The following is a 19,930-nucleotide window of genomic DNA, read 5'->3' as shown; positions in this document are numbered from 1 at the left end:
CAAGAGTCAATCCTAAAGAGTGACTGCGCTTGAGTTAACATTGCCGTTCCTGAAGCAGGAGGAATTTCACAATGCTCGTGTACGAGAGACCGGGCAAAGGGTCCCAGACGTGAAATGGAGTGAGAAAGAGGCCGGTGCGGAAGGCAGCTCTCAAGTCACCTCTGGTTTAGGAGGCTAGTGCCCTTGCCCCGGGGGTGCCTGCAGGCCATAAGCCAACCACCTAACTCAAAGGAACAACTCTGTAGGGAATTCCTGCTTTGGCTGAAAGAGCCATGCCTCAGGGTGGACGCATTTTGCTGTGTGCATGCGTGAGATCACTGCAAGTGAGTCCAAAACCAGTTTCCTTGTGAGACCCAGGCCCCGGAAGAAGCCAGAACACGACTCCCCACTTGCTCCATGAAGCTAGTACTGCGGCCCCACTTTTGCATGGAAGTCTAATAGCTAGCTTTCTAACTCGGAGAAAAAACACTGTAGAGAAACCGTGCTTTAGCTACCGTCGACCTCTCTGTGGGCGAAGCAGTTTAGGGTGTACTGTGGCTGAGAGCCTGGGGACGGTTTCCATTTCGTAATATCGGGGGAGAGAGAGGCCGGTACATAAGGCAGCTCTAAACTCACTACATGGTTATGGGGCTAGTTCCGTTGCCCCGTGGGTGTGTGCTGGCTTAAACACAACCACCTAACTCGAAAGAAAAACTCAGTACAGAATCTGTGCTTCAGCTAAAACAGCTGCTCCTGAAGGTGGAAGCTTCTTTTGTGTGTGTGCGTGAGAGCACTGCAAGGGAATCGCAAACCTAATTCGGAGGGAGCCTCAGGCAGCTGCAGAAGGCAGCACACGACTCCTCACTTATTTCGTGAAGCCAGCACTGCGGCCCCAATTTTGCATGGAGGTCTAATAGCTAGCGTTCTAACTCGAAGAAACAACACTGTAGAGAAACCGTGCTTTAGCTACCGTCGACCTCTCTGTGGGCGAAGCAGTTTAGGGTGTACTGTGGCTGAGAGCCTGGGGACGGTTTCAATATCATAATATCGGGGGAGAGACAGGCCGGTACATAAGGCAGCTCTCAACCCACATCATGGTTATGGGGCTAGTACCGTTGCCCAGGCTGTGCGCGCCGGCTTAAGCACAGCCACCAAACTCGAAGGAAAATCTCTGTTGAGAGCCTGTGCTGCAGGTAAAACAGCTGCTCCTGAGGGTGGCAGCATTTTGTTGTGTGCGTGCGTGAGAGCCCTGCAAGGGAGTCCAAAGCTTTTTGCGAGTGAGACTCAGGCCCCAGCGAAAGGCAGAACACGACTCCCCATGTGTTTCATCAATCTAGCACGGCAGCCCCACTTTTGCATGGAAGTCTAACAGCTAGTGTTCTAACTCGAAGAAACAACACTGTAGAGAAACCGTGCTTTAGCTACCGTCGACCTCTAGACGGAGGAAGCATTACACGGAGTACCGTGGCTGAGAGCCTGGGGAACGGGTTCCATACGTGAAACCAAGAGAGAAATAGGTCTGGGCAGAAGGCACCTCTGGACTCAGCTCTTGCTACCTGAAGCTAACACGACTGCTCCATGTGTGCTTGGAATGCTATGTGCTCGACACTGACTGGGAAGAAACAAGCCTGTCAAGAATCCCAGCTGCAGCTCCTTCGCCTCCCAGGCTACTAACACCAAGAATCAATGCTGTAGCGTTACTGCGCTTTAGCTAACATTGCCGTTCCTGAAGCCGCAGGAGTTGTATAGTGCTCGTGTAGGAGAGACCGGGGAAAGGGTCCCATACGTGAAATGGAGTGAGAAACAGGCCGGTGCGGAAGGCAGCTCTCAACTCACCTCTTGTTTATGAGGCTAGTACCCTTGCCCTGGGTGTGCCTGCAGGCCATAAGCCAACCACCTAACTCAAAGGAACAACTCTGTAGGGAATTCCTGCTTCGGCTAAAAGAGCCATGCCTCAGGGTGGACGCATTGTGTGGTGTGCATGCGTGAGTGCACAGCAAGTGAGTCCAAAACCATTTTCCTTGTGAGACCCAGGCCCCGGAAGAAGCCAGAACACGACTCCCCACTTGCTCCGTGACACTAGTACTGCACCCCACATTTGAATGGAAGTCTAATAGCTACCTTTCTAACTCGAAGAAACAACACTGTAGAGAAACCCTGCTTTAGCTACCGTCGACCTCTCTGTGGGTGAAGCAGTTTAGGGTGTACTGTGGCTGAGAGCCTGGGGACGGTTTCAATATCGTAATATCGGGGGAGAGACAGGCCAGTACAGAAGGCAGCTCTCAACCCACATCATGGTTATGGGGCTAGTACCGGTGCCCAGGGTGTGTGTGCAGGCTTAAATGAATCCACCTAACTCAAAGGAAAAACTCGGTTGAGAGCCTGTGCTTCAGGTAAAAGAGCTGCTCCTGAGGGTGGCAGCATGTTGTTGTGTGCGTGCGTGAGAGCACTGCAAGGGAGTCCAAAGCTTTTTGCGAGTGAGACTCAGGCCCCAGCGAAAGGCAGAACACGACTCCCCATGTGTTTGACCAAGCTCCACGGCAGCCCCACATTTGCATGGAAGTCTAATAGCTAGCGTTCTAACTCGAAGAAACTACACAGTAGAGAAACCGTGCTTTAGCTACCGTCGACCTCTCTGTGTGAGAAAGCAGTTTACGCTGCACTGTGGGTGAGGGCCTGGGGAGAGGTTCCATAGGTAAAATCGAGGGAGAGACAGGCAGCTGTCAACTCACCTCTTGTTTACGAGGCTAGTGCAGTTGCCCCGGGTGTGCCTGCAGGCCTAAAGCCAAGCACCTAAGTCGAAAGAACAACTGTGTAGAGAATTCCTGCTTCCGCGAACATAGGCATTCCTGAGGCTGGAAGCATTTTGCTGTGTGCCTGCGTGAGAGAAGTGCAATGGAGTCCCAAACCATTTTCCGTGTGAGACTCAGGCCCCGGGAGAAGGGAGGACACGCCTCCCCACTTGTTTCATGAAGTTAGCACTGCGGCCCCACTTTTGCATGGAAGTCTAACAGCAAGCTTTCTTTTTCTTTATTATTATTAAATGTTTTTATTGTTATGTTAATCCCCATACATTACATCATTAGTTTTAGATATAGTGTTCCATGATTCATTGTTTGTGCATAACACCCAGTGCTCCATGCAGAACGTGCCCTGCTCAATACCCATCACCAGGCTAAGCCATCCTCCCACCCCCCTCCCCTCTAGAACCCTCAGTTTCTTTTTCAGTGTCCATCGTCTCTCATGGTTCTTCTCCCCCTCCGATTTCCCCCCCTTCATTCTTCCCCTCCTGCTACATTCTTCTTCTTCTTTTTTTCTTTCTTAACATATATTGCATTATTTGTTTCAGAGGTACAGATCTGACATTCAACAGTCTTGCACAATTCACAGCGCTTACCAGAACACATACCCTCCCCAGTGTCCAACACCCAGTGAGCCCATCCCTCCCACCCCAGCCCCCACTCCAGCAACCCTCAGTTTGTTTCCTGAGATTAAGAATTCCTCCTATCAGTGAGGTCATATGATACATGTCTTTCTCTGTTTGACTTATTTCGCTCAGCGTGATACCCTCCAGTTCCATCCACGTCGTTGCAGATGGCAAGATCTCATTCCTTTTGATGGCTGCATAATATTCCATTGTATATATATATATATACCCCCTCTTCTTTATCCATTCATCTGTTGGTGGACATCTTGGCTCCTTCCACAGTTTGGCTATTGTGGACATTCATAGCAAGCGTTCTAACTCGGAGAAACAACACTGAAGAGAAACCGTGCTTTAGCTACCGACGACCTCTGTGTGGGAGGAAGCAGTTTAGGGTGTACGGTGGTTGAGAGCCTGGGGACGGGTTCCGTTTCGTAAAATCGAGGGAGAGACAGGCCGGAGAGAAGGCAGCTCTCAACTCACACCATGGTTATGGGGCTAGTACCGTTGCCCTGGGTGTGTGTGCAGGCTTAAGACAGCCACCCAACTCGACGGAATAACACGGTAGAGGATCCGTGCTTCAGCTAAAACAGCCGCTCCTGAGGGTGGAAACATTTGGTTGTGTGCGTGCGTGAGAGGACTGCAAGGGAGTCCAAAGTTTCTGCGAGTGAGACTCAGGCCCCAGCAAAAGGCAGAACACGACTCCCCGTGTGTTTCCTTTAGCTAGCACTGCGGCCCTACTTTTGCATGGAAGTCTAATCGCTAGCGTTCTCCCTGGAAGAAACAACACGGTAGGGAAACCGTGCTTTAGCTACCATCCACCTCTCTGAGGGAGGAAGCACTTTCCAGGCTACCGTGGGTGAGGGTCTGAGGAACGGGTTCCTTACGTGAAACCGAGGGAGAAGGAGTCCTGGCCAGAAGGCTCCTCTCGACTCAGCTCTTGTTACCTGAAGCTAACACTTTGGCTCCATGTGTGCATAGGAATGCTAAGGGCTCCACACTGATTTGGCAGAAAGAAGCCGGTCTAGAACCCCAGGTTCAGCTCATTCGCCTCTCCACAGGGTGGCAGCATTTTCAAGTCTGCTTGAGTGCAAACCTGGGGAAGGAGTCCCAGCAGAATTTGGAGGGAGAAATAAGCATGGGCAGAAGGCACCTATCGACTCAACTCTTGTTTCAGGAAACTAGATCGGCTCTCCCGTGTGTGCATGGAATCCTCAGTGCCATCCACGCAACGCAAAGGAACAAAACTGTAGAGAACCCGTGCCTCAGCAAAGATCGCCCTTCCTGAGCGTGAACTTCATCTATTGCGTGTTTTTGTGAAAGCATGAGAAATGGAACCTAAACGTAACTCGGAGTGAGAAGCAGGCCTGGAAGGAAGGCTGCTGTGGACTCACCTCTTGTTTGAGGAGATTAGCACTGCTGTACCCTGTGTGCCTGGATGCCTAGTTACCAGGCTACTAACACCAAGAGTCAATCCTAAAGAGTGACTGCGCTTGAGTTAACATTGCCGTTCCTGAAGCAGGAGGAATTTCACAATGCTCGTGTACGAGAGACCGGGCAAAGGGTCCCAGACGTGAAATGGAGTGAGAAAGAGGCCGGTGCGGAAGGCAGCTCTCAAGTCACCTCTGGTTTAGGAGGCTAGTGCCCTTGCCCCGGGGGTGCCTGCAGGCCATAAGCCAACCACCTAACTCAAAGGAACAACTCTGTAGGGAATTCCTGCTTTGGCTGAAAGAGCCATGCCTCAGGGTGGACGCATTTTGCTGTGTGCATGCGTGAGATCACTGCAAGTGAGTCCAAAACCAGTTTCCTTGTGAGACCCAGGCCCTGGAAGAAGCCAGAACACGACTCCCCACTTGCTCCATGAAGCTAGTACTGCGGCCCCACTTTTGCATGGAAGTCTAATAGCTAGCTTTCTAACTCGGAGAAAAAACACTGTAGAGAAACCGTGCTTTAGCTACCGTCGACCTCTCTGTGGGCGAAGCAGTTTAGGGTGTACTGTGGCTGAGAGCCTGGGGACGGTTTCCATTTCGTAATATCGGGGGAGAGAGAGGCCGGTACATAAGGCAGCTCTAAACTCACTACATGGTTATGGGGCTAGTTCCGTTGCCCCGTGGGTGTGTGCTGGCTTAAACACAACCACCTAACTCGAAAGAAAAACTCAGTACAGAATCTGTGCTTCAGCTAAAACAGCTGCTCCTGAAGGTGGAAGCTTCTTTTGTGTGTGTGCGTGAGAGCACTGCAAGGGAATCGCAAACCTAATTCGGAGGGAGCCTCAGGCAGCTGCAGAAGGCAGCACACGACTCCTCACTTATTTCGTGAAGCCAGCACTGCGGCCCCAATTTTGCATGGAGGTCTAATAGCTAGCGTTCTAACTCGAAGAAACAACACTGTAGAGAAACCGTGCTTTAGCTACCGTCGACCTCTCTGTGGGCGAAGCAGTTTAGGGTGTACTGTGGCTGAGAGCCTGGGGACGGTTTCAATATCATAATATCGGGGGAGAGACAGGCCGGTACATAAGGCAGCTCTCAACCCACATCATGGTTATGGGGCTAGTACCGTTGCCCAGGCTGTGCGCGCCGGCTTAAGCACAGCCACCAAACTCGAAGGAAAATCTCTGTTGAGAGCCTGTGCTGCAGGTAAAACAGCTGCTCCTGAGGGTGGCAGCATTTTGTTGTGTGCGTGCGTGAGAGCCCTGCAAGGGAGTCCAAAGCTTTTTGCGAGTGAGACTCAGGCCCCAGCGAAAGGCAGAACACGACTCCCCATGTGTTTCATCAATCTAGCACGGCAGCCCCACTTTTGCATGGAAGTCTAACAGCTAGTGTTCTAACTCGAAGAAACAACACTGTAGAGAAACCGTGCTTTAGCTACCGTCGACCTCTAGACGGAGGAAGCATTACACGGAGTACCGTGGCTGAGAGCCTGGGGAACGGGTTCCATACGTGAAACCAAGAGAGAAATAGGTCTGGGCAGAAGGCACCTCTGGACTCAGCTCTTGCTACCTGAAGCTAACACGACTGCTCCATGTGTGCTTGGAATGCTATGTGCTCGACACTGACTGGGAAGAAACAAGCCTGTCAAGAATCCCAGCTGCAGCTCCTTCGCCTCCCAGGCTACTAACACCAAGAATCAATGCTGTAGCGTTACTGCGCTTTAGCTAACATTGCCGTTCCTGAAGCCGCAGGAGTTGTATAGTGCTCGTGTAGGAGAGACCGGGGAAAGGGTCCCATACGTGAAATGGAGTGAGAAACAGGCCGGTGCGGAAGGCAGCTCTCAACTCACCTCTTGTTTATGAGGCTAGTACCCTTGCCCTGGGTGTGCCTGCAGGCCATAAGCCAACCACCTAACTCAAAGGAACAACTCTGTAGGGAATTCCTGCTTCGGCTAAAAGAGCCATGCCTCAGGGTGGACGCATTGTGTGGTGTGCATGCGTGAGTGCACAGCAAGTGAGTCCAAAACCATTTTCCTTGTGAGACCCAGGCCCCGGAAGAAGCCAGAACACGACTCCCCACTTGCTCCGTGACACTAGTACTGCACCCCACATTTGAATGGAAGTCTAATAGCTACCTTTCTAACTCGAAGAAACAACACTGTAGAGAAACCCTGCTTTAGCTACCGTCGACCTCTCTGTGGGTGAAGCAGTTTAGGGTGTACTGTGGCTGAGAGCCTGGGGACGGTTTCAATATCGTAATATCGGGGGAGAGACAGGCCAGTACAGAAGGCAGCTCTCAACCCACATCATGGTTATGGGGCTAGTACCGGTGCCCAGGGTGTGTGTGCAGGCTTAAATGAAGCCACCTAACTCAAAGGAAAAACTCGGTTGAGAGCCTGTGCTTCAGGTAAAAGAGCTGCTCCTGAGGGTGGCAGCATGTTGTTGTGTGCGTGCGTGAGAGCACTGCAAGGGAGTCCAAAGCTTTTTGCGAGTGAGACTCAGGCCCCAGCGAAAGGCAGAACACGACTCCCCATGTGTTTGACCAAGCTCCACGGCAGCCCCACATTTGCATGGAAGTCTAATAGCTAGCGTTCTAACTCGAAGAAACTACACAGTAGAGAAACCGTGCTTTAGCTACCGTCGACCTCTCTGTGTGAGAAAGCAGTTTACGCTGCACTGTGGGTGAGGGCCTGGGGAGAGGTTCCATAGGTAAAATCGAGGGAGAGACAGGCAGCTGTCAACTCACCTCTTGTTTACGAGGCTAGTGCAGTTGCCCCGGGTGTGCCTGCAGGCCTAAAGCCAAGCACCTAAGTCGAAAGAACAACTGTGTAGAGAATTCCTGCTTCCGCGAACATAGGCATTCCTGAGGCTGGAAGCATTTTGCTGTGTGCCTGCGTGAGAGAAGTGCAATGGAGTCCCAAACCATTTTCCGTGTGAGACTCAGGCCCCGGGAGAAGGGAGGACACGCCTCCCCACTTGTTTCATGAAGTTAGCACTGCGGCCCCACTTTTGCATGGAAGTCTAACAGCAAGCTTTCTTTTTCTTTATTATTATTAAATGTTTTTATTGTTATGTTAATCCCCATACATTACATCATTAGTTTTAGATATAGTGTTCCATGATTCATTGTTTGTGCATAACACCCAGTGCTCCATGCAGAACGTGCCCTGCTCAATACCCATCACCAGGCTAAGCCATCCTCCCACCCCCCTCCCCTCTAGAACCCTCAGTTTCTTTTTCAGTGTCCATCGTCTCTCATGGTTCTTCTCCCCCTCCGATTTCCCCCCCTTCATTCTTCCCCTCCTGCTACATTCTTCTTCTTCTTTTTTTCTTTCTTAACATATATTGCATTATTTGTTTCAGAGGTACAGATCTGACATTCAACAGTCTTGCACAATTCACAGCGCTTACCAGAACACATACCCTCCCCAGTGTCCAACACCCAGTGAGCCCATCCCTCCCACCCCAGCCCCCACTCCAGCAACCCTCAGTTTGTTTCCTGAGATTAAGAATTCCTCCTATCAGTGAGGTCATATGATACATGTCTTTCTCTGTTTGACTTATTTCGCTCAGCGTGATACCCTCCAGTTCCATCCACGTCGTTGCAGATGGCAAGATCTCATTCCTTTTGATGGCTGCATAATATTCCATTGTATATATATATATATACCCCCTCTTCTTTATCCATTCATCTGTTGGTGGACATCTTGGCTCCTTCCACAGTTTGGCTATTGTGGACATTCATAGCAAGCGTTCTAACTCGGAGAAACAACACTGAAGAGAAACCGTGCTTTAGCTACCGACGACCTCTGTGTGGGAGGAAGCAGTTTAGGGTGTACGGTGGTTGAGAGCCTGGGGACGGGTTCCGTTTCGTAAAATCGAGGGAGAGACAGGCCAGAGAGAAGGCAGCTCTCAACTCACACCATGGTTATGGGGCTAGTACCGTTGCCCTGGGTGTGTGTGCAGGCTTAAGACAGCCACCCAACTCGACGGAATAACACGGTAGAGGATCCGTGCTTCAGCTAAAACAGCCGCTCCTGAGGGTGGAAACATTTGGTTGTGTGCGTGCGTGAGAGGACTGCAAGGGAGTCCAAAGTTTCTGCGAGTGAGACTCAGGCCCCAGCAAAAGGCAGAACACGACTCCCCGTGTGTTTCCTTTAGCTAGCACTGCGGCCCTACTTTTGCATGGAAGTCTAATCGCTAGCGTTCTCCCTGGAAGAAACAACACGGTAGGGAAACCGTGCTTTAGCTACCATCCACCTCTCTGAGGGAGGAAGCACTTTCCAGGCTACCGTGGGTGAGGGTCTGAGGAACGGGTTCCTTACGTGAAACCGAGGGAGAAGGAGTCCTGGCCAGAAGGCTCCTCTCGACTCAGCTCTTGTTACCTGAAGCTAACACTTTGGCTCCATGTGTGCATAGGAATGCTAAGGGCTCCACACTGATTTGGCAGAAAGAAGCCGGTCTAGAACCCCAGGTTCAGCTCATTCGCCTCTCCACAGGGTGGCAGCATTTTCAAGTCTGCTTGAGTGCAAACCTGGGGAAGGAGTCCCAGCAGAATTTGGAGGGAGAAATAAGCATGGGCAGAAGGCACCTATCGACTCAACTCTTGTTTCAGGAAACTAGATCGGCTCTCCCGTGTGTGCATGGAATCCTCAGTGCCATCCACGCAACGCAAAGGAACAAAACTGTAGAGAACCCGTGCCTCAGCAAAGATCGCCCTTCCTGAGCGTGAACTTCATCTATTGCGTGTTTTTGTGAAAGCATGAGAAATGGAACCTAAACGTAACTCGGAGTGAGAAGCAGGCCTGGAAGGAAGGCTGCTGTGGACTCACCTCTTGTTTGAGGAGATTAGCACTGCTGTACCCTGTGTGCCTGGATGCCTAGTTACCAGGCTACTAACACCAAGAGTCAATCCTAAAGAGTGACTGCGCTTGAGTTAACATTGCCGTTCCTGAAGCAGGAGGAATTTCACAATGCTCGTGTACGAGAGACCGGGCAAAGGGTCCCAGACGTGAAATGGAGTGAGAAAGAGGCCGGTGCGGAAGGCAGCTCTCAAGTCACCTCTGGTTTAGGAGGCTAGTGCCCTTGCCCCGGGGGTGCCTGCAGGCCATAAGCCAACCACCTAACTCAAAGGAACAACTCTGTAGGGAATTCCTGCTTTGGCTGAAAGAGCCATGCCTCAGGGTGGACGCATTTTGCTGTGTGCATGCGTGAGATCACTGCAAGTGAGTCCAAAACCAGTTTCCTTGTGAGACCCAGGCCCCGGAAGAAGCCAGAACACGACTCCCCACTTGCTCCATGAAGCTAGTACTGCGGCCCCACTTTTGCATGGAAGTCTAATAGCTAGCTTTCTAACTCGGAGAAAAAACACTGTAGAGAAACCGTGCTTTAGCTACCGTCGACCTCTCTGTGGGCGAAGCAGTTTAGGGTGTACTGTGGCTGAGAGCCTGGGGACGGTTTCCATTTCGTAATATCGGGGGAGAGAGAGGCCGGTACATAAGGCAGCTCTAAACTCACTACATGGTTATGGGGCTAGTTCCGTTGCCCCGTGGGTGTGTGCTGGCTTAAACACAACCACCTAACTCGAAAGAAAAACTCAGTACAGAATCTGTGCTTCAGCTAAAACAGCTGCTCCTGAAGGTGGAAGCTTCTTTTGTGTGTGTGCGTGAGAGCACTGCAAGGGAATCGCAAACCTAATTCGGAGGGAGCCTCAGGCAGCTGCAGAAGGCAGCACACGACTCCTCACTTATTTCGTGAAGCCAGCACTGCGGCCCCAATTTTGCATGGAGGTCTAATAGCTAGCGTTCTAACTCGAAGAAACAACACTGTAGAGAAACCGTGCTTTAGCTACCGTCGACCTCTCTGTGGGCGAAGCAGTTTAGGGTGTACTGTGGCTGAGAGCCTGGGGACGGTTTCAATATCATAATATCGGGGGAGAGACAGGCCGGTACATAAGGCAGCTCTCAACCCACATCATGGTTATGGGGCTAGTACCGTTGCCCAGGCTGTGCGCGCCGGCTTAAGCACAGCCACCAAACTCGAAGGAAAATCTCTGTTGAGAGCCTGTGCTGCAGGTAAAACAGCTGCTCCTGAGGGTGGCAGCATTTTGTTGTGTGCGTGCGTGAGAGCCCTGCAAGGGAGTCCAAAGCTTTTTGCGAGTGAGACTCAGGCCCCAGCGAAAGGCAGAACACGACTCCCCATGTGTTTCATCAATCTAGCACGGCAGCCCCACTTTTGCATGGAAGTCTAACAGCTAGTGTTCTAACTCGAAGAAACAACACTGTAGAGAAACCGTGCTTTAGCTACCGTCGACCTCTAGACGGAGGAAGCATTACACGGAGTACCGTGGCTGAGAGCCTGGGGAACGGGTTCCATACGTGAAACCAAGAGAGAAATAGGTCTGGGCAGAAGGCACCTCTGGACTCAGCTCTTGCTACCTGAAGCTAACACGACTGCTCCATGTGTGCTTGGAATGCTATGTGCTCGACACTGACTGGGAAGAAACAAGCCTGTCAAGAATCCCAGCTGCAGCTCCTTCGCCTCCCAGGCTACTAACACCAAGAATCAATGCTGTAGCGTTACTGCGCTTTAGCTAACATTGCCGTTCCTGAAGCCGCAGGAGTTGTATAGTGCTCGTGTAGGAGAGACCGGGGAAAGGGTCCCATACGTGAAATGGAGTGAGAAACAGGCCGGTGCGGAAGGCAGCTCTCAACTCACCTCTTGTTTATGAGGCTAGTACCCTTGCCCTGGGTGTGCCTGCAGGCCATAAGCCAACCACCTAACTCAAAGGAACAACTCTGTAGGGAATTCCTGCTTCGGCTAAAAGAGCCATGCCTCAGGGTGGACGCATTGTGTGGTGTGCATGCGTGAGTGCACAGCAAGTGAGTCCAAAACCATTTTCCTTGTGAGACCCAGGCCCCGGAAGAAGCCAGAACACGACTCCCCACTTGCTCCGTGACACTAGTACTGCACCCCACATTTGAATGGAAGTCTAATAGCTACCTTTCTAACTCGAAGAAACAACACTGTAGAGAAACCCTGCTTTAGCTACCGTCGACCTCTCTGTGGGTGAAGCAGTTTAGGGTGTACTGTGGCTGAGAGCCTGGGGACGGTTTCAATATCGTAATATCGGGGGAGAGACAGGCCAGTACAGAAGGCAGCTCTCAACCCACATCATGGTTATGGGGCTAGTACCGGTGCCCAGGGTGTGTGTGCAGGCTTAAATGAAGCCACCTAACTCAAAGGAAAAACTCGGTTGAGAGCCTGTGCTTCAGGTAAAAGAGCTGCTCCTGAGGGTGGCAGCATGTTGTTGTGTGCGTGCGTGAGAGCACTGCAAGGGAGTCCAAAGCTTTTTGCGAGTGAGACTCAGGCCCCAGCGAAAGGCAGAACACGACTCCCCATGTGTTTGACCAAGCTCCACGGCAGCCCCACATTTGCATGGAAGTCTAATAGCTAGCGTTCTAACTCGAAGAAACTACACAGTAGAGAAACCGTGCTTTAGCTACCGTCGACCTCTCTGTGTGAGAAAGCAGTTTACGCTGCACTGTGGGTGAGGGCCTGGGGAGAGGTTCCATAGGTAAAATCGAGGGAGAGACAGGCAGCTGTCAACTCACCTCTTGTTTACGAGGCTAGTGCAGTTGCCCCGGGTGTGCCTGCAGGCCTAAAGCCAAGCACCTAAGTCGAAAGAACAACTGTGTAGAGAATTCCTGCTTCCGCGAACATAGGCATTCCTGAGGCTGGAAGCATTTTGCTGTGTGCCTGCGTGAGAGAAGTGCAATGGAGTCCCAAACCATTTTCCGTGTGAGACTCAGGCCCCGGGAGAAGGGAGGACACGCCTCCCCACTTGTTTCATGAAGTTAGCACTGCGGCCCCACTTTTGCATGGAAGTCTAACAGCAAGCTTTCTTTTTCTTTATTATTATTAAATGTTTTTATTGTTATGTTAATCCCCATACATTACATCATTAGTTTTAGATATAGTGTTCCATGATTCATTGTTTGTGCATAACACCCAGTGCTCCATGCAGAACGTGCCCTGCTCAATACCCATCACCAGGCTAAGCCATCCTCCCACCCCCCTCCCCTCTAGAACCCTCAGTTTCTTTTTCAGTGTCCATCGTCTCTCATGGTTCTTCTCCCCCTCCGATTTCCCCCCCTTCATTCTTCCCCTCCTGCTACATTCTTCTTCTTCTTTTTTTCTTTCTTAACATATATTGCATTATTTGTTTCAGAGGTACAGATCTGACATTCAACAGTCTTGCACAATTCACAGCGCTTACCAGAACACATACCCTCCCCAGTGTCCAACACCCAGTGAGCCCATCCCTCCCACCCCAGCCCCCACTCCAGCAACCCTCAGTTTGTTTCCTGAGATTAAGAATTCCTCCTATCAGTGAGGTCATATGATACATGTCTTTCTCTGTTTGACTTATTTCGCTCAGCGTGATACCCTCCAGTTCCATCCACGTCGTTGCAGATGGCAAGATCTCATTCCTTTTGATGGCTGCATAATATTCCATTGTATATATATATATATACCCCCTCTTCTTTATCCATTCATCTGTTGGTGGACATCTTGGCTCCTTCCACAGTTTGGCTATTGTGGACATTCATAGCAAGCGTTCTAACTCGGAGAAACAACACTGAAGAGAAACCGTGCTTTAGCTACCGACGACCTCTGTGTGGGAGGAAGCAGTTTAGGGTGTACGGTGGTTGAGAGCCTGGGGACGGGTTCCGTTTCGTAAAATCGAGGGAGAGACAGGCCGGAGAGAAGGCAGCTCTCAACTCACACCATGGTTATGGGGCTAGTACCGTTGCCCTGGGTGTGTGTGCAGGCTTAAGACAGCCACCCAACTCGACGGAATAACACGGTAGAGGATCCGTGCTTCAGCTAAAACAGCCGCTCCTGAGGGTGGAAACATTTGGTTGTGTGCGTGCGTGAGAGGACTGCAAGGGAGTCCAAAGTTTCTGCGAGTGAGACTCAGGCCCCAGCAAAAGGCAGAACACGACTCCCCGTGTGTTTCCTTTAGCTAGCACTGCGGCCCTACTTTTGCATGGAAGTCTAATCGCTAGCGTTCTCCCTGGAAGAAACAACACGGTAGGGAAACCGTGCTTTAGCTACCATCCACCTCTCTGAGGGAGGAAGCACTTTCCAGGCTACCGTGGGTGAGGGTCTGAGGAACGGGTTCCTTACGTGAAACCGAGGGAGAAGGAGTCCTGGCCAGAAGGCTCCTCTCGACTCAGCTCTTGTTACCTGAAGCTAACACTTTGGCTCCATGTGTGCATAGGAATGCTAAGGGCTCCACACTGATTTGGCAGAAAGAAGCCGGTCTAGAACCGCAGGTTCAGCTCATTCGCCTCTCCACAGGGTGGCAGCATTTTCAAGTCTGCTTGAGTGCAAACCTGGGGAAGGAGTCCCAGCAGAATTTGGAGGGAGAAATAAGCATGGGCAGAAGGCACCTATCGACTCAACTCTTGTTTCAGGAAACTAGATCGGCTCTCCCGTGTGTGCATGGAATCCTCAGTGCCATCCACGCAACGCAAAGGAACAAAACTGTAGAGAACCCGTGCCTCAGCAAAGATCGCCCTTCCTGAGCGTGAACTTCATCTATTGCGTGTTTTTGTGAAAGCATGAGAAATGGAACCTAAACGTAACTCGGAGTGAGAAGCAGGCCTGGAAGGAAGGCTGCTGTGGACTCACCTCTTGTTTGAGGAGATTAGCACTGCTGTACCCTGTGTGCCTGGATGCCTAGTTACCAGGCTACTAACACCAAGAGTCAATCCTAAAGAGTGACTGCGCTTGAGTTAACATTGCCGTTCCTGAAGCAGGAGGAATTTCACAATGCTCGTGTACGAGAGACCGGGCAAAGGGTCCCAGACGTGAAATGGAGTGAGAAAGAGGCCGGTGCGGAAGGCAGCTCTCAAGTCACCTCTGGTTTAGGAGGCTAGTGCCCTTGCCCCGGGGGTGCCTGCAGGCCATAAGCCAACCACCTAACTCAAAGGAACAACTCTGTAGGGAATTCCTGCTTTGGCTGAAAGAGCCATGCCTCAGGGTGGACGCATTTTGCTGTGTGCATGCGTGAGATCACTGCAAGTGAGTCCAAAACCAGTTTCCTTGTGAGACCCAGGCCCCGGAAGAAGCCAGAACACGACTCCCTACTTGCTCCATGAAGCTAGTACTGCGGCCCCACTTTTGCATGGAAGTCTAATAGCTAGCTTTCTAACTCGGAGAAAAAACACTGTAGAGAAACCGTGCTTTAGCTACCGTCGACCTCTCTGTGGGCGAAGCAGTTTAGGGTGTACTGTGGCTGAGAGCCTGGGGACGGTTTCCATTTCGTAATATCGGGGGAGAGAGAGGCCGGTACATAAGGCAGCTCTAAACTCACTACATGGTTATGGGGCTAGTTCCGTTGCCCCGTGGGTGTGTGCTGGCTTAAACACAACCACCTAACTCGAAAGAAAAACTCAGTACAGAATCTGTGCTTCAGCTAAAACAGCTGCTCCTGAAGGTGGAAGCTTCTTTTGTGTGTGTGCGTGAGAGCACTGCAAGGGAATCGCAAACCTAATTCGGAGGGAGCCTCAGGCAGCTGCAGAAGGCAGCACACGACTCCTCACTTATTTCGTGAAGCCAGCACTGCGGCCCCAATTTTGCATGGAGGTCTAATAGCTAGCGTTCTAACTCGAAGAAACAACACTGTAGAGAAACCGTGCTTTAGCTACCGTCGACCTCTCTGTGGGCGAAGCAGTTTAGGGTGTACTGTGGCTGAGAGCCTGGGGACGGTTTCAATATCATAATATCGGGGGAGAGACAGGCCGGTACATAAGGCAGCTCTCAACCCACATCATGGTTATGGGGCTAGTACCGTTGCCCAGGCTGTGCGCGCCGGCTTAAGCACAGCCACCAAACTCGAAGGAAAATCTCTGTTGAGAGCCTGTGCTGCAGGTAAAACAGCTGCTCCTGAGGGTGGCAGCATTTTGTTGTGTGCGTGCGTGAGAGCCCTGCAAGGGAGTCCAAAGCTTTTTGCGAGTGAGACTCAGGCCCCAGCGAAAGGCAGAACACGACTCCCCATGTGTTTCATCAATCTAGCACGGCAGCCCCACTTTTGCATGGAAGTCTAACAGCTAGTGTTCTAACTCGAAGAAACAACACTGTAGAGAAACCGTGCTTTAGCTACCGTCGACCTCTAGACGGAGGAAGCATTACACGGAGTACCGTGGCTGAGAGCCTGGGGAACGGGTTCCATACGTGAAACCAAGAGAGAAATAGGTCTGGGCAGAAGGCACCTCTGGACTCAGCTCTTGCTACCTGAAGCTAACACGACTGCTCCATGTGTGCTTGGAATGCTATGTGCTCGACACTGACTGGGAAGAAACAAGCCTGTCAAGAATCCCAGCTGCAGCTCCTTCGCCTCCCAGGCTACTAACACCAAGAATCAATGCTGTAGCGTTACTGCGCTTTAGCTAACATTGCCGTTCCTGAAGCCGCAGGAGTTGTATAGTGCTCGTGTAGGAGAGACCGGGGAAAGGGTCCCATACGTGAAATGGAGTGAGAAACAGGCCGGTGCGGAAGGCAGCTCTCAACTCACCTCTTGTTTATGAGGCTAGTACCCTTGCCCTGGGTGTGCCTGCAGGCCATAAGCCAACCACCTAACTCAAAGGAACAACTCTGTAGGGAATTCCTGCTTCGGCTAAAAGAGCCATGCCTCAGGTTGGACGCATTGTGTGGTGTGCATGCGTGAGTGCACAGCAAGTGAGTCCAAAACCATTTTCCTTGTGAGACCCAGGCCCCGGAAGAAGCCAGAACACGACTCCCCACTTGCTCCGTGACACTAGTACTGCACCCCACATTTGAATGGAAGTCTAATAGCTACCTTTCTAACTCGAAGAAACAACACTGTAGAGAAACCCTGCTTTAGCTACCGTCGACCTCTCTGTGGGTGAAGCAGTTTAGGGTGTACTGTGGCTGAGAGCCTGGGGACGGTTTCAATATCGTAATATCGGGGGAGAGACAGGCCAGTACAGAAGGCAGCTCTCAACCCACATCATGGTTATGGGGCTAGTACCGGTGCCCAGGGTGTGTGTGCAGGCTTAAATGAATCCACCTAACTCAAAGGAAAAACTCGGTTGAGAGCCTGTGCTTCAGGTAAAAGAGCTGCTCCTGAGGGTGGCAGCATGTTGTTGTGTGCGTGCGTGAGAGCACTGCAAGGGAGTCCAAAGCTTTTTGCGAGTGAGACTCAGGCCCCAGCGAAAGGCAGAACACGACTCCCCATGTGTTTGACCAAGCTCCACGGCAGCCCCACATTTGCATGGAAGTCTAATAGCTAGCGTTCTAACTCGAAGAAACTACACAGTAGAGAAACCGTGCTTTAGCTACCGTCGACCTCTCTGTGTGAGAAAGCAGTTTACGCTGCACTGTGGGTGAGGGCCTGGGGAGAGGTTCCATAGGTAAAATCGAGGGAGAGACAGGCAGCTGTCAACTCACCTCTTGTTTACGAGGCTAGTGCAGTTGCCCCGGGTGTGCCTGCAGGCCTAAAGCCAAGCACCTAAGTCGAAAGAACAACTGTGTAGAGAATTCCTGCTTCCGCGAACATAGGCATTCCTGAGGCTGGAAGCATTTTGCTGTGTGCCTGCGTGAGAGAAGTGCAATGGAGTCCCAAACCATTTTCCGTGTGAGACTCAGGCCCCGGGAGAAGGGAGGACACGCCTCCCCACTTGTTTCATGAAGTTAGCACTGCGGCCCCACTTTTGCATGGAAGTCTAACAGCAAGCTTTCTTTTTCTTTATTATTATTAAATGTTTTTATTGTTATGTTAATCCCCATACATTACATCATTAGTTTTAGATATAGTGTTCCATGATTCATTGTTTGTGCATAACACCCAGTGCTCCATGCAGAACGTGCCCTGCTCAATACCCATCACCAGGCTAAGCCATCCTCCCACCCCCCTCCCCTCTAGAACCCTCAGTTTCTTTTTCAGTGTCCATCGTCTCTCATGGTTCTTCTCCCCCTCCGATTTCCCCCCCTTCATTCTTCCCCTCCTGCTACATTCTTCTTCTTCTTTTTTTCTTTCTTAACATATATTGCATTATTTGTTTCAGAGGTACAGATCTGACATTCAACAGTCTTGCACAATTCACAGCGCTTACCAGAACACATACCCTCCCCAGTGTCCAACACCCAGTGAGCCCATCCCTCCCACCCCAGCCCCCACTCCAGCAACCCTCAGTTTGTTTCCTGAGATTAAGAATTCCTCCTATCAGTGAGGTCATATGATACATGTCTTTCTCTGTTTGACTTATTTCGCTCAGCGTGATACCCTCCAGTTCCATCCACGTCGTTGCAGATGGCAAGATCTCATTCCTTTTGATGGCTGCATAATATTCCATTGTATATATATATATATACCCCCTCTTCTTTATCCATTCATCTGTTGGTGGACATCTTGGCTCCTTCCACAGTTTGGCTATTGTGGACATTCATAGCAAGCGTTCTAACTCGGAGAAACAACACTGAAGAGAAACCGTGCTTTAGCTACCGACGACCTCTGTGTGGGAGGAAGCAGTTTAGGGTGTACGGTGGTTGAGAGCCTGGGGACGGGTTCCGTTTCGTAAAATCGAGGGAGAGACAGGCCGGAGAGAAGGCAGCTCTCAACTCACACCATGGTTATGGGGCTAGTACCGTTGCCCTGGGTGTGTGTGCAGGCTTAAGACAGCCACCCAACTCGACGGAATAACACGGTAGAGGATCCGTGCTTCAGCTAAAACAGCCGCTCCTGAGGGTGGAAACATTTGGTTGTGTGCGTGCGTGAGAGGACTGCAAGGGAGTCCAAAGTTTCTGCGAGTGAGACTCAGGCCCCAGCAAAAGGCAGAACACGACTCCCCGTGTGTTTCCTTTAGCTAGCACTGCGGCCCTACTTTTGCATGGAAGTCTAATCGCTAGCGTTCTCCCTGGAAGAAACAACACGGTAGGGAAACCGTGCTTTAGCTACCATCCACCTCTCTGAGGGAGGAAGCACTTTCCAGGCTACCGTGGGTGAGGGTCTGAGGAACGGGTTCCTTACGTGAAACCGAGGGAGAAGGAGTCCTGGCCAGAAGGCTCCTCTCGACTCAGCTCTTGTTACCTGAAGCTAACACTTTGGCTCCATGTGTGCATAGGAATGCTAAGGGCTCCACACTGATTTGGCAGAAAGAAGCCGGTCTAGAACCCCAGGTTCAGCTCATTCGCCTCTCCACAGGGTGGCAGCATTTTCAAGTCTGCTTGAGTGCAAACCTGGGGAAGGAGTCCCAGCAGAATTTGGAGGGAGAAATAAGCATGGGCAGAAGGCACCTATCGACTCAACTCTTGTTTCAGGAAACTAGATCGGCTCTCCCGTGTGTGCATGGAATCCTCAGTGCCATCCACGCAACGCAAAGGAACAAAACTGTAGAGAACCCGTGCCTCAGCAAAGATCGCCCTTCCTGAGCGTGAACTTCATCTATTGCGTGTTTTTGTGAAAGCATGAGAAATGGAACCTAAACGTAACTCGGAGTGAGAAGCAGGCCTGGAAGGAAGGCTGCTGTGGACTCACCTCTTGTTTGAGGAGATTAGCACTGCTGTACCCTGTGTGCCTGGATGCCTAGTTACCAGGCTACTAACACCAAGAGTCAATCCTAAAGAGTGACTGCGCTTGAGTTAACATTGCCGTTCCTGAAGCAGGAGGAATTTCACAATGCTCGTGTACGAGAGACCGGGCAAAGGGTCCCAGACGTGAAATGGAGTGAGAAAGAGGCCGGTGCGGAAGGCAGCTCTCAAGTCACCTCTGGTTTAGGAGGCTAGTGCCCTTGCCCCGGGGGTGCCTGCAGGCCATAAGCCAACCACCTAACTCAAAGGAACAACTCTGTAGGGAATTCCTGCTTTGGCTGAAAGAGCCATGCCTCAGGGTGGACGCATTTTGCTGTGTGCATGCGTGAGATCACTGCAAGTGAGTCCAAAACCAGTTTCCTTGTGAGACCCAGGCCCCGGAAGAAGCCAGAACACGACTCCCCACTTGCTCCATGAAGCTAGTACTGCGGCCCCACTTTTGCATGGAAGTCTAATAGCTAGCTTTCTAACTCGGAGAA

This window comes from Halichoerus grypus, chromosome 13 (genome assembly GCF_964656455.1).
Source record: "Halichoerus grypus chromosome 13, mHalGry1.hap1.1, whole genome shotgun sequence".
NCBI classification, from domain to species: Eukaryota; Metazoa; Chordata; class Mammalia; order Carnivora; family Phocidae; genus Halichoerus; species Halichoerus grypus.
The sequence above is the reverse complement of the archived record's forward strand: the minus strand, read 5'-3'. Positions refer to the sequence as shown.